The sequence below is a fragment of the Ambystoma mexicanum genome, chromosome 3q, assembly GCF_040938575.1.
Source record: "Ambystoma mexicanum isolate Mex_15411 chromosome 3q, UKY_AmexF1_1, whole genome shotgun sequence".
In the NCBI taxonomy this organism is placed as follows: domain Eukaryota; kingdom Metazoa; phylum Chordata; class Amphibia; order Caudata; family Ambystomatidae; genus Ambystoma; species Ambystoma mexicanum.
Genome location: NC_090926.1, coordinates 1,287,290,443 through 1,287,304,726, shown reverse-complemented (window position 1 = coordinate 1,287,304,726; position 14,284 = coordinate 1,287,290,443).

Below are 14,284 nucleotides of genomic sequence, written 5' to 3'. Positions count from 1 at the left end.
AGCCCCCCCGCCATACGAAAGCACCAGAGAGCGCGCCCAGGGAAGCACACAGAGGGTGGATATAGAGAAGCTAACGAGTGACTTAGAGTCGAGGCTTACTGTGGCAAGGGATGAACTCTCAAGAATAAAAGACATATGTGAGCGCACAGCGTGTGCCCCCACACAGTCAGGACGCACGTCTAGAGCGTCGAGCGAAGGTAGACAGATTGAGGAAGGATGGAAAAAGGGGGAAATACTGTTCAGGATTGAGGAAGAGCCGACACGAATAATAGAGGTAGGAGCAGTAGAAGGGAGCATTGGTGATGTATCACGAGAGAGAGGGATCAGAGAGGACTTGTTATGTGATGTCAGAGGAGGGTTGGATGACAGTAATAGGTTGAGTATGGCAGTGGGAGGGGAAAGCGAGGAAGTGGACGGTGCATGTTCGCTAGGGACTATAGACGACGAATGGATGGGACGACTAAGAAATAGGGTGGGGAAGATGGCGTCATTGGAGTCAGCAGCGACTAAGGAAAGGGAGGGTGCAACTGCAAAAGGGAAGTTACAACTTCCATTGATACACAGAGGGGGGGGGAGACCAAACTATATACCATGGGCTCAGATGGATAAGGCTAATTTAATGAAATTATTGCCCCAGCTGTCAGGAGGGGCGAGCAAGTGGATATATGCATTTGAGAAACATACCGCCGGCATACCGTTGGCAGTAGGCGATGTGAAAAGCCTACTAGTAACCGCAGTAGGAGATCAAGCGGACAGAGTATGGGCTAAGGCTGGTTTCCCGGCCGTGACGTTAGATTGTGATCGTCATGATGGGGCTTCCTTTAATACAGTACGAGCAAGGGTGTGGGACGCGCTGCGGGAGACATTCCCAGATACCCCTGATTTACAGTCAGTAATGCAATGTACAATGAATGACGGGGAGGATGCTATGGATTACATTCTCCGGGTGCAGGAGATGTGGAGAGCGGAAACGGGCACGCCCTGGCACCAATCCACATCTCTATTTTATTTTATCATTAAGAGAGGGCTCCCAAAAGAGGTGCAGAAGGCACTCGATAAGATAGCGGGCGTTGAGGCGAAGGGGTGGCCAGAGATCCAAAGTATAATAGTGCACCATTGCAAAAGGATCAAAGAGAGAGAGAGGGAAGTAGCACAGAAAAGGTTGGCAGACGAGGCAAAGTTGGTACAATCAAAACTAGTGAAGGTTGCAGCAGCGGTAGCAGGACTCCCACTCATGAGGGAGGGAGACGAAGGAGAGGAGGGGCAAATAGCAATACAAGGAAGAATAGCAGCAAATTGGGCAGGACAAGGACAACGACAGTGGACTGAGCAGGAGCAGAACGGAGGTCCAACGTGGCAAGAGTGGGCCCCAAGAGGGGGAAGAGGTGGGTACCGGGGCCGAAGAGGAGGACAAGGGTATGGAGGAATGGGAGGTAATGGGTGGCAGGGTCCCAGAGGTCCACAGGGGAGCTGCTGGAACTGTGGGAGATGGGGGCACTACTCAAGAGAGTGCAGGAGCAGACAAAACAACGGGTTCCAGGAGACAGAACAGTATGGTCACCCCCACCCAGGAAGCCCCTACGGCCTCCCCATGGGACAATACCAACAACCAGAAAATGTAGGACAAAGAAGTAACGCACAACTACACGGACATCAGTACAGGACACAAAACCACCCACAGAATAATGACAATATGCAATACACGCCAGGTAACACTTTCGCCACAGTAGCTAACGGAGCACCTGCTCCCGCACCTTACAGCGGGGTGTCAGTAGTTTCGGGGAACATTTTTGATCAGGGGGGGGCAATGAGACACCCCGCATAGGACAGCTCACAGAGAGCACTTGCGTGTCCAGTACTATCTACGACCCACAATGCATCAGAGGAACCATTGATAGGAGCGCAGATAGGAGACAAGCAGTTCATATTGATGGTGGATTCGGGAGCGGAGAAATCATGCATTAGAGAGGGCCGATTCCCGTTATCTAATAGAACGTTAGAGACGCAGGGGTTCTCTGGGGCTGTAATTGAAGTTCCTTACACAGAAGCATTGGATGTGACAGTGGGGGGTAAAACAGTGAAAGCACCCTTACTGTACTATGAACACTCTCCCATTAATTTGCTGGGGAGAGATCTCTTAAGCAAACTAAATATGACAATATCATTCACAGGGAGCGGTATCGTATGTTCGACGCCAGGCATATGCCCCCTCCGCATATTAGCAGTAATACACGGCCACACAATCATGCAAGAGATCAGAGGGTTACCAAGAAACGAGGAGATGTTTGTTGAGGGCATGAGAACATTGGCTCTCATAGTACCAGAACTAAAAAGGATGGATTGGAGGATTCCAGCCGAATTCCTCTTCCGCCCCATAGCAAGCCCCGACACTGCTCTCGGGTCAGTGATATCGTTGGATTTACACGCAGTACACGTGTCAGCAAACAGAATATGTGTGATTGGCGTTGACATGGAAGGATGTGAGTGGCGGACAGTACTGTGTACAAATGCAAATATCCCACTGAGGGAGCTCTCGGACGAGGAGCTATTTTCAGACACTGAGACAGATGGCGAAATAGTGATTGAACTAGCAATGCCGTGTGACATTGTAATTACAGCCAGAAAAACTCAAGTTGAATTAATGGCAGTAGTAGGAGCACCACATGCATTTTTTGATGACGACATGAGGTTAGTACCCACTAACATATGGACAAATGGCCCCCATGACGTGGGGTTATTACATGGGGTTCAGCCTGTGGTAATAAAACTGAAACCGGGAGCAATTATACCCCGGGTAAAACAATATCCGTTGTCACGCGAAGCAGAAGAAGGGATCAGAGAGACACTAGATGCACTGCTAGCACAAGGAATAATAGTGCCCTCAAACTCCCCATGCAACACATGCATTTACCCGATTAAAAAGGCAAAGGGAGGTTCATGGAGGATGATACAGGATTTACGCCCACTCAATGATGTGATTCAGAAGGAGTTCCCTTTAGTGCCGAACCCATCAACAATACTGTGCAACATTCCGAAAACGGCATCCCACTTCACAGTTATTGACTTAAAAAATGCATTTTTCTCGATTCCCTTAGCAGAGGAGAGCAGGTACTTAACTGCGTTTACACTAGGGGGGAGGAGGTTCGAACACTGCAGACTACCACAAGGATATTGCGAGAGCCCAAGCATATTCAACAGGGTACTACATGAAGATCTGGGGAATTTGTCTGTAGAAAGCACAGTGATTCAGTACGTTGATGATTTATTGATCTGTTCACAAACTGAGGAAGAGTGTAGAAAGGACTCAATAACACTCCTGACATTATTGGCCAATAAAGGGTACAAGGTGGACAAGGGGAAGTTACAATACTGTCTGACAGAGGTCCTATACTTGGGACAGCTGATATCAAAGGATGGCAAGCGGATCATACCAGACAGGGCACAGGCGATTAGAGCAGTTGGGGAGCCCAAAACAGTAAAAGAGATGCAGAAATTTCTGGGTATGTGCAACTATTGCCGAGCATGGATATTGGATTATGCAGCATACACGAGGCCCTTGTTACAGGCACTAAAAGAGGCACAGCAGGAAAACAAACACATAGAATGGACAGAAGAGATGAACACAGCATTTGACTCACTAAAAGAGCTGATATCAAGCGCTCCAGTACTGGCAAATCCAGATTATGGGCGCGAATTCTTCTTATTTTCACACTGCAAAGGAACACTGATGACAGCAGTATTGACACAAAAGACATCGTTAGGGCACAAACCACTGGCTTACTATAGTGGCACCCTAGACGCAGTAATGCAAGGTCATTTCGCGTGCGAGCAATCTCTAGCTGCAGCCGCGTTCGCGATTGAGAAAAGTGCCACGATAGTGATGGGCTGTTCTGTGACACTGTTTGTGGAACACTCACTCTTTGCAATATTAGAGCGATCAAAGAGCACATTGACAACACAACGCGCCACAGCATATGAAATAATACTGTCCAGCGCAAACATCCACATAGTAAGATGTAAAACAGTGAACCCAGCCACATTTATCACAGAGGCGTGCACCGTAGAGGACATGCAAAACCACAACTGCGCTACGTTCGCAGGTGACGAAGGTCAGGATCAAGTGATTTTTGAGAATGCCCTGAACGAGGGAGAGGTGTATTTCGTGGACGGGTCAGCATCAATAGATATGGAGACAGGAGAGAAACACGTGGGTATGGCAGTTGTACGATTAGAGGAAGATGAATACGAGACACTAGTGCAACACCGCCTCCCATCCCACTATTCAGCCCAAGCAGCAGAGCTAATTGCGCTAATAGAAGCATTGCATGCCGCCAAGGGGTGCGCAGTGACAATATATACCGACTCAGCATATATGACAACGACAGTACACGGCGGGTTGGCACGGTGGGGGCGGAGAGGGTTCCGACGAGCAGATGGAACACCAGTTCAGCATGCAGAACTATTGAAAGAACTGATTGAGGCTCTGCAAGACCCCACGGCAGTGGCCATTGTAAAATGCCAAGCCCACACCACAAATACAGATTTTATATCTTTGGGGAACGCGGCAGCAGACGCCGCTGCCAAAGAAGCTTCGTATTTACAGAAAGGTGTAGTAGGAGAGTACATGTTGCACCACACAGCAAGCCAAGAGGTCCCCACAGGATACAACATGATGCCCACACAAGAAATAATAGAGCTGCAAGAGGGAGCTAGTGCAGAAGAAAAATTGCTGTGGACTAAAAGGGGATGCAGCAAATCGCCGACTGATTTGTTGTGGCGACAAAAAAGTTCAGGAAAAGCGGTAATGCCAGTCACATTGTTAGAAATAGCATTTCAACAACTACACTTTCCCGCACATAACGCAAAACAACACATAATGGCAGAGATACAAGAAGATTGGTTTGCACCTTGCCTCCATGAACACGTCACAAGACTGGCTTTAGAATGCACGACATGTCAGATTTACAACTCAGGTATGACATTGCGCACACTAAGAGGAACGATACCCAAACCAAATGGCCCATTCAGAGAGCTCCACATTGATTATGTAGACATGGGAGAAAGATGTAACGGGGCTCGCTACATGATTGTGGTTGTATGTCCATTTTCGAGATGGGTGGAGGCAGGCCCCTGTGCGCGCCCTGATGCGAAGGGCGCCGCGAAGTTCCTAGTGCGGGAAGTGTTCCCGCGCTGGGGGATTTGCGAAGTTATTCGCTCAGATAACGGCACACATTTTGTTAATGAACTATTCAAGGAAGTGACTACCCTATTGGGAATAAAGCACAAATTATGTTCGATTTATCATCCTCAAAGTAATGGCGTAGTGGAAAAGATGAACGGTCTGTTAAAAAGCAGATTGTCAAAACTGTGTTTTTCCCTTAAAAAGAGCTGGATGTACTGCCTGCCTTTGGCCTTGTTCGAGTTACGAAATCAGCCAAGTAAAGACCACCACTTGTCCCCGCATGAGATCGTCACGGGAAGGAGAATGCACACAGCGCATTCACCTCTCCGTGAACGTTCTGATGCACACAGAAGTGCAGCGATATTAGGAGAGGAGTTCACAGAGTACTTGAGAAAACTGACACGGGCAGCGCGCGTAATTGCAAAGCAACTAGCTCCCCCCTCTACAAGGGAGGAGGGGAACACAACAGAAACAGAGACAATGCCTGAAAAACCATTACAACTAATGCCTGGTGACCGTATATATGTCCGAAGTTTTGTGCGAAGGTGGAATGCACCACGTTTCCATGGCCCTTATGAGGTAGTGTTTTGCACACCTACAGCAGTAAAGGTAAAGGGCCTACGATACTGGGTGCATTTGACAGACGTACGCAGAGCTTATAGCGCCGTGGAAGGAGAGGTACAGGACGAGGCACAGACAACTGCGGACAATGAAGTTGTGCAGAATGGATGATGGGAATTTTTGTGTGCATTAAGTGATGAACACTGAACGCGAATGGCGCACGACATGTGTACTGCAATAAACCTGTGTATATACATATATATATATAATTTTTTACGACTTTTAAAGGTTTTTTTGGTCCTTTTGGGGTTTTGGAGAAGTTTTTTTTTTCTTTTTTCTCTCTCTCTCTCTCTCTCTCTCTCGACTTTTCTCTTTATGTATGAAATAATGTACTGATAGTAATATTTGTAAAGTTACCTTGTCTGTGGACATACCCCCTCCCTCACCCACTCCCATACTTTGCCGAAAAAATTTCACAACGTTCTAAATGTTTACATGCTTGTACTTAATGCACTTTTATGTCTCAAACAGGATTTACTATGGCATCGAATGGGCAGCCTGCAACTAATAGATTTGTTAGATTTAGAGAAATGTTAGTAGATAGATTGACATATTCATATGAATGCGGTTTATCAATGTGTGTTATTGTGTTCTTCATCTCAATATTTTGCCTAATGACACATTGGGTCATAGCGTTCATCTCTACTGAGATGAACGAGGGGGGAGGGGGGAGTAACACCACCCTTGCCCCTGGCACGAATTCAATTACAAATATGAATATTAAAGAAGGTGATTTTTTGATCTGGGATGGATCCCGCCTTGTATGGGGCTACTACACTGCACCACCCACTGCTGCCCTGTCACGATCAAAAGATAAAGATATGGAAAATGACACAATGTCCCTACCTGAAATATATAACAGCCCCACTACCCTTCCCGCCCCGATACAAAACAGCGATTTGTTGTTTATTGAGGAAAATGGAAAAGTAATTACAATGACAGAACACAAGTCCCTATATGAAGAATTGGAAAAGGGGGGAGGGAATGAGAAAGGGGGGCCTATTCTTTCACCTATCGAAACTATAAGGTATAGGAGGGGGGAGAGAAGTAGGCGAAGAAGAGAGACAAGCAGGAGGGGGTATGATGAGTATTATGGGTTAGGATTAGACAAGATGGAAGACCCACGACACCCCCACCAAGCAAATAAATGGTATGCAGATATGAGTACAACAGCTAAACAGACAACTAATGAAAGCTGCTATGTCTGTTCGCTCATCCCCCATGCATCAGGTACACCCAAAGTGTTGTTGCCAAGAGAATTGCCCATTGTGGATGCCCAATGTCTCCTTCATCTCACACTGTGTAGAATAAAGAACACCTTTCAAGCACACGATGTCTCTTTCAAAATAATACAGGACAACAAAACGTGCTATTCAAAAGCGTCTGGAGTGGTCTGTCCTAAAGAACCTTTCTTTGCAATACAAGGGACGCTGTTTTCAGAAAACAAATGGAGAGATGAAGAAGTACTGTGCAAAGCGGAAGCACTGAGAGGTGTCCAACCAGACAAGCTGCGATGGATGGAAAAAACGTGCTTACCAATATGGAAAGAACACATCTCTAAACTAACATGGGTAACAGCGATGGAGAAACCCTTCAAGCTACAAAGTGAAATACAAAACGAACTATGTTTCAAGGGAGAAGGAAAAGTGGCAATGGGAACGAACAAAAACTGTAACAAAACTCTCACCATCCCAGACATGAAAAAAGGAACAGCAGCACTAATGGACACATACTGGGTATGCGGGAATCAGGCCTACTTGCACCTTCCCCAGGCATGGAGTGGCAGCTGCTCAATGGCCACTTTGCATTCGGCCCTAATGGTGATTCCAGAAAGCCACGTCGACGAAAATAAAAGGACGCAAGGAAACATGAACAAGGACGAGACGTCTCCCACTGCAGAAGCACACCTCTATGTCCTGTCCTCCGGAGGGAAAGAAGAGGAGCTATCACGGAACAAGCGAGCATCAAACTACATATCACAAGCGTCATCCGATTTATTGGCACAGATCCCAGACAAGTATCGCCTGTTCAGCTCCGTGGAAACATTTTTTGCCTCACTAGTTTCAAGTGTACAAGCAAGAGCAAATGCAAAATGGCTTCAGATCACACGGTGGGAACTGATTCAGCTGGCCAATGACACTGAAGAAGGGTTCAACATAATAAAGGTGGAACTACGAGCTCTGCGACTAATGACCATGCAGAACAGGTATGTTCTGGACCTGCTAACAGCAATCGATGGAGGTGTTTGCCGAAAAATAGGAAGTGCGTGCTGCACGTTCGTACCTTCTGAAGACGCAGAAAATGGGTCCCTGTCCCACGTCATTGAAGCAGTCCATAACCTGGGAGAGAAAATGAAGCTGGAAGGTGGGGCTCAAAACAGCTCATGGTTCGACAATATCTTCTCCTGGGTTCCCTCCTGGCTTGGAACAACGATGAAATTATTGATACCAGTTGCGGTGGTCCTCCTTGTGGTGTTCTGCCTGTGCCAGGTGGGCCTTCGATGTTGTGCTGACGCAGTCCCTAACGGTGCGATGATGATGGTGACAATGGGCAACTCTGGTGGTACAATTAAGGCGACACAAGAAGTATATGTACAGACAGGACCAGATAACACTCCCAGATACCAGTTAGTGCCTATGTGCCGTGATAAGTACATAGTAGATAAACTATGGCACACCACTATCAAAGAACCCCGAGATGTGGAACTGGAATGGTATGAGGAGGTCTGGGTAGACTTGGAAGGGACGGGTGACTGTATATATTTAACATGTACCCCAGATGAGTATGCTAGAAGAGGTGAGAACTTGAGGGGGGTATGCAGAGCCTGGATGCCTAGAAAAGGAACACCTGCATGGGATGACGCAGTGATAGAGGAGCAAGAATGTAGAAGATTAGAAGAGCTAAAGAATTCGTTACTTTAGTAACGAAAGGGGGGAAATGTAGGGGAGGACTGGCCGCGAGGCCCTCCTCACCTGCAGCCTTCTCCCCAGGTGAGGACCATGACTCGGTGGCCGTCCCCTCATGCCACCCGGGCCCAGGTGGAGGAGGGGTCACCCGCCGACGACATTGCCCACACATATCCGTTCCCTGCATATACCTAAATTCAGTTAGGCCTAGAAGCCATCTTGTTTAGCAAACATGGCGTGAGTTCAGCACACTGTAACGAGGCCCCCACCTTTGGAGGACCTTTCATGCATCTCTGCCGCCGCAGTAGCCCTGGTAGATCCGCTGCGAGCGCGTTCCCATGAGAAAGTCGGATATGAGCTAACCCGAGATGCTAACACTGTAACATTATTCTCGTCCACAATGTAATATTGCACCCTGCATGACCTGGTCCGCGAGGCCGGGGTGACGGGAAAAAAGCTGAAGCATCACTATCTGAAGAAAGTAGAAAATAATTCAAGTATTGGTATTAACGAACTACCTCGGTTTAAACAGATCCTGTAAACTGTGAATAAACCATAAAGATGTAACGTTACATGATACCACCCCAGGTCTGGACTAGTGCTGCTACAACCACAGAGAAAGATGTCGACCAAATGTATAGCCTTTATCTGTATAAGTGTTCTTACAATTTTATGTAGAAACCTGAACTCATATATGTTTTCTTAATCACCTAAAGCAGCGAGCATCAATCTCTGTAGGCCATAACCTAGAACGACCTCGTGTAACGTCTAATGTACATAAAATAATCACACCATGTAGTAAATATAATGTTAGGTAACGAAAAGGTACTCGGACCGACTGTATTAAAGAAATGTGTAACGAAATGGAAATATATATGTGTGTTTAAATAACATCAAAATAAGGCGGAACGTTATAAAAGTTCTGCATTCAAAAGTTAGCAACGCACGAGGAAAAAACCTTTGTGAGTATATGCAAGGCCATTCTCCCTCCCACCCTGCCAAGCCTGCCAGATAAGGAAGCTAAGGCCTGTGCCGCGCTCCCTCACCTCCCCCAACCAAGCTGGAGCCGCTTCAGAGAGTCAGAGGCCCCGGTACCGCACCCAAGGCCACAGCCCACCACCTGTGTTATTTACAGCACGGTAATAAACCCACGTTTTGAATCCACTGATCTACCAGCACCCTCTCGTAAAGTCCACAACCCTCCCCCTAGACCACCCCAAGAACGACCCCCATCACTGGGACAAGACACAGAGACCCATTTATATAATAACTTCTAACGCGGCAGACAGGCATGTACCAGTCGGCTCAGGCCCCAGAACTCAGCCCCTCGACCTAAAATACCGGTCAATAGGACACAGGTAAATCTCACCCTAACCGACAATCACCGGACCTCTCAAGAGGTGCATTCCTCATGCGTTGCGTTTATTGTATAAGACAAACTGCCGAGCGATTTATTGATGAACTTAGATGTCGTTTCTTGAATAACTGCAGTGTGCATGGCCTAGGGCAAACGAGTCAGGAAAGGTATTCATCTTTGTCACAGGCTGCCCCAGCATACCAACACCGCTCGGATGACCTCAAGCTGGCCTGCCAGGCCCAACCCAACCCACGAGGCTGACCAGTGACGTCCTCACGCCAAGACCAACCACGCTGCAGCAACACCTATAGTTAGTCGACGCCACCCAATCCCAATTAACTTGTGCCCCCTATAGTGTGTAGGTTCTGATGACGTTTTTTGTATTAGAAATACGCCTGTCTTTGCTATTGTCAGACAGAGCGCTCTCGGAGGTTGCAGAGTTCTTTGCATGCCCTATTCTTTGGATAAACTCCCACTTACGCTCACCCGCACTCTGTCTTGGTCTTATTCCCACTACGGGAGAGTCCCTTATTGTCTCTCATTGAGGGGAGGATCGTGCTGAAATTGGGGGCGCTTCCTTTCAAGTATCTGAAATCTATGCTATAATGTGTTTGAAAGGTCATGACTTTGTCAGACTTCGGTTGGGAATATCCTACTGCTTACTGTGCAAGGCTGTGGTGCCTTGACTCCCAGCAGCTTCTTGGTGATTAACAGTATCTGCAGGAGATGGATCCGTCTGTAGTGTCAGCCAATGAGGTGCCCATACCATTGGACAATGAGTTCGCTCTAGCCCGGATGGAGTGATTGTAATGAAATAAAACCTCTCCCATAAATAAAAGATTGGTCAGGACATGGACTTTAAAATGAAGGAGGCTAAACAGCACATTTGAGAACCTTCAAAGAGTGGTCTTTCATCATACCGAGGTCAAGAATCTCTTTTACATTTGTCTCTTGAAGTTAGAAAGCAGCGGCAAGGTACGTTAAGTTATAGTGTGTGTGTATGAAATATATAAAACAGACATCTCTCTGGGAAACAAGGAGTGCTGTAGATAGGGGACACACTCATGGGGTTACACGTATGGGATCGGGGGTAGCAGAGGAGCCTGTATGTATTAAGGGACATCTATGGGAGCTTTGGAGAGGGAACATTAGAGATGAATGTTGACATTAGTAATAGAGAGAGAGGTTCTTCCCAGCATTGGGTTCCCAGGTACTACGTAAAGTGTAGGATGGAGGAGCCAGTCCTATGTGCATTGGCAGCTTGTTCCAGAGAAAGGGTGCATAGCAGGAACATACCTCCTGCACGTTTTCCTTTTCCTCTTGCACGTCTTTGCTTCCAGTCTGGGCATGTTTTGGCTTATGGTGGTGCACAGGACTCTGGAGATGGTGAGTTCCTTTTCCCGGTACCATGCTGTTTTGGTTGTTATTGCTTTGTAGGTGATGCAGGCTGTCTTGAATATGATGCAAGTACAAGTGTAGCCATTGTAGCTCCTTGAGGATGGGGATGAGATGGTTGAATTGTCTTGGTCCTGTGATAAGCTATACTGAAATGAGCTGTGCAGGTTTCAGTCGGGCCAAGGTGGCATTTGGAGCTCTTGTGAGCAGGGTATTGCCACCATCCAAGTGGTAGAGGATCAGGGCTTCGACAAAGACACTTGATTGCAATTTTTTCTGTACGACTCTTTGCTTACAAGTTACTCTAACCAGCACTTATGGCATTGCAAGGCGTCAAATGCAGAGAGCGCATTTCAAAAATATTACGGCTAAACTTCTGAATTGTGACAGCTTATCTCTTCTTACTGCTGCTACGACCTGATAAGGAGGTGGAGGTTGAAAAAGAATGATGGGCTTTCCATGGGGCCTTAACACACTCTAATATGGGGCCAGGCGCCCACCGTTTGTCAGTTTCACATGTGCTTCAGTCTCAGGCCAGGGCTTCTGGCTTACAGCTCACCCTCCAGGGAGAGGGAAGCACAGAAATCCTAGACATTCTGCTCCCCAGATTTCCAGACAAAGACCTACAGCAGACTAAGAACATCGACATAGAAGATACCAATCTGAGGAGGCAAACAGTGAGGTCAAGTGCCTCGGCAGCAAGTGACCATAGACTGTGGCACTAGGGTTTGAGGTCCTGGCAAAGTGGATTAGTAACCCCGGTAAAACAGAAGCAATCCTACAGTTGTGCAGACTCTTGAAGAGCAAATCACGGGAGACCACCAACAACCCGTCAGTGTTAAGACAGTTTAAACCACTCATGGCAGCTCACCACTGCCCTTTGCTGTGCCCTTCCAGCTCCTGCACTGCTTCTCGGCTCCCACTGTCTCTGCCCCCAAGACTAGAACAATGTTTGAAGCATTTGCTGCTTAACACACATTTGTAGTATAGGTTGAATAGGTCTGTTTTCTTCAGGGAGACTTGACCTAGAATAGTAAAGCACACTAATCATTTCAAATCTGGGGCAATACCTAGGAACTCAAGAATGAGAACCCACTGGAGGGGAGGTCTGTCTCGTTATTATATGAGAAACCCACCCAAGCACAATGTCATTTCCCATCCCACCCCCTACTGTTACTGCACTTGCTCATTCAATGCCCATGAATCACTGACAGGTAGCCTTTATAGAAGAGCGCCAAGAACGAATACCTTTCCATGAAAGACTGGGTCTAATAACATGATGGCTGGAAAGAAAACGATGAAAAACTTTGAATCATTTCTGGGAACTCTGGGATTGACTTGAAAAGAAATAAGGCACTCAAATACCTCAAGTCAATTCTCCAGTCCCGTAAATACCCACAAGATTTCAGAATTCATTTATTTGCCCCCAGGTGCGTCAAATAAAGTCAATGCGATTGGTGGAAGTTGCATCTTCTAAGTTGCCCCGGCAACATTGATTATATCATCCACCCTTAAGATGTCTACTGAGAGTTGGAAACCAGGAGGGACCACCAAGTACAACATGAAAAAGAAATGACAGAAATCTTAAGAGATAACCAGTCTCACACCCTCGATCGCTTTATTCTGACTCTGTCGTTCTAGGTATATTCTTCCAGTTCCCAGCAGAAGGTGCCATCTTATCAGTTTAGGTCATCCCACATAGGGCACGGGCGGACCACTGTGATGCAAGACCAAAAGAGATTGGGTCTAATTTCTGCTCATGTTCCAGAGGGTTTAAGGCTACAAGGATGTACCTCTTGGTGATCTGTAAGCGAGACCAGGTGACAAGGTCGAATGAGACAGTCTGTCTGGAGCCTTCCGTTCGGAGCTATGTAATGGGGCGTTGGGGGATAGACTAGTAGCCTAAAATGGAGACCAGCTGTGGTAGATCACATGACACATTCCACTGGGACCCCTATACACCCCACTCCAGAGGCACAACGTAGCCCACCGACTCTTGAATTCTGCTCTCAGGAAGAGTCACAGATTGTTTTAAAGGCTGTGACCTGCAATAGTGACGTGCCTAAGCTGCTTCACGCAGCTCTCGGGGGTAAACGAGGGTTTGAGGGATGTCTTCCCTTATCACTCACCGCTTAGAGGGACGATAACAATATTTGTTTTTTCATATTGCGTTTGATACCAGAAATTCCAGTTTCAGAGTGCATGGTAACAGGTGCTTCTAATTACCCACACGTCTGTTAGTCAACCTATGAGCTTGGAGGGTGAAAGCATGAGTGGGTTGCGAGGAGTAGGGGTCCCTTATCCACGCTGACGCCCCTCCTCATCCTCTCCCTGATGTTAGCACCTTGTGTAGCAGCAGAGGGAAAGGCGATCTGGATGTGCAGGCATCACAGAGCTTTTCCCAGCTACCCTCACATCGCTGACCCAAGCAATGGCAAAACAAGCTCATTGCTACAAGCTCCCAAATTACTTTGCCATACGCTGCTAATCAACATTATCTTGACCCAAAACCATTAGCCAAAGGACGAAACACACCTTTTGAAGGATATTTCATGGCACTTACTGTATTCTTCAAATATCTAGCTCTGCGAATAATTTCCCTCGACCATTCTAAACAAGAATACAAATAAACCTATGCCTTGGGAAGTAAGATGATTGGCCCAAACCTGCTGTCCTTGATTCCTAATGGCCTCGTCTGTCCAAAGGTGTGACGCTGTGGTATCTACTCAAGTGTCTGAGGTGCTTTAAACGCATGAGAAGTGGGAGGTTTAGCAAACTCTCTAGGCCATTGGCCCACTGAAGAGAGGTCATTAAACAAATATT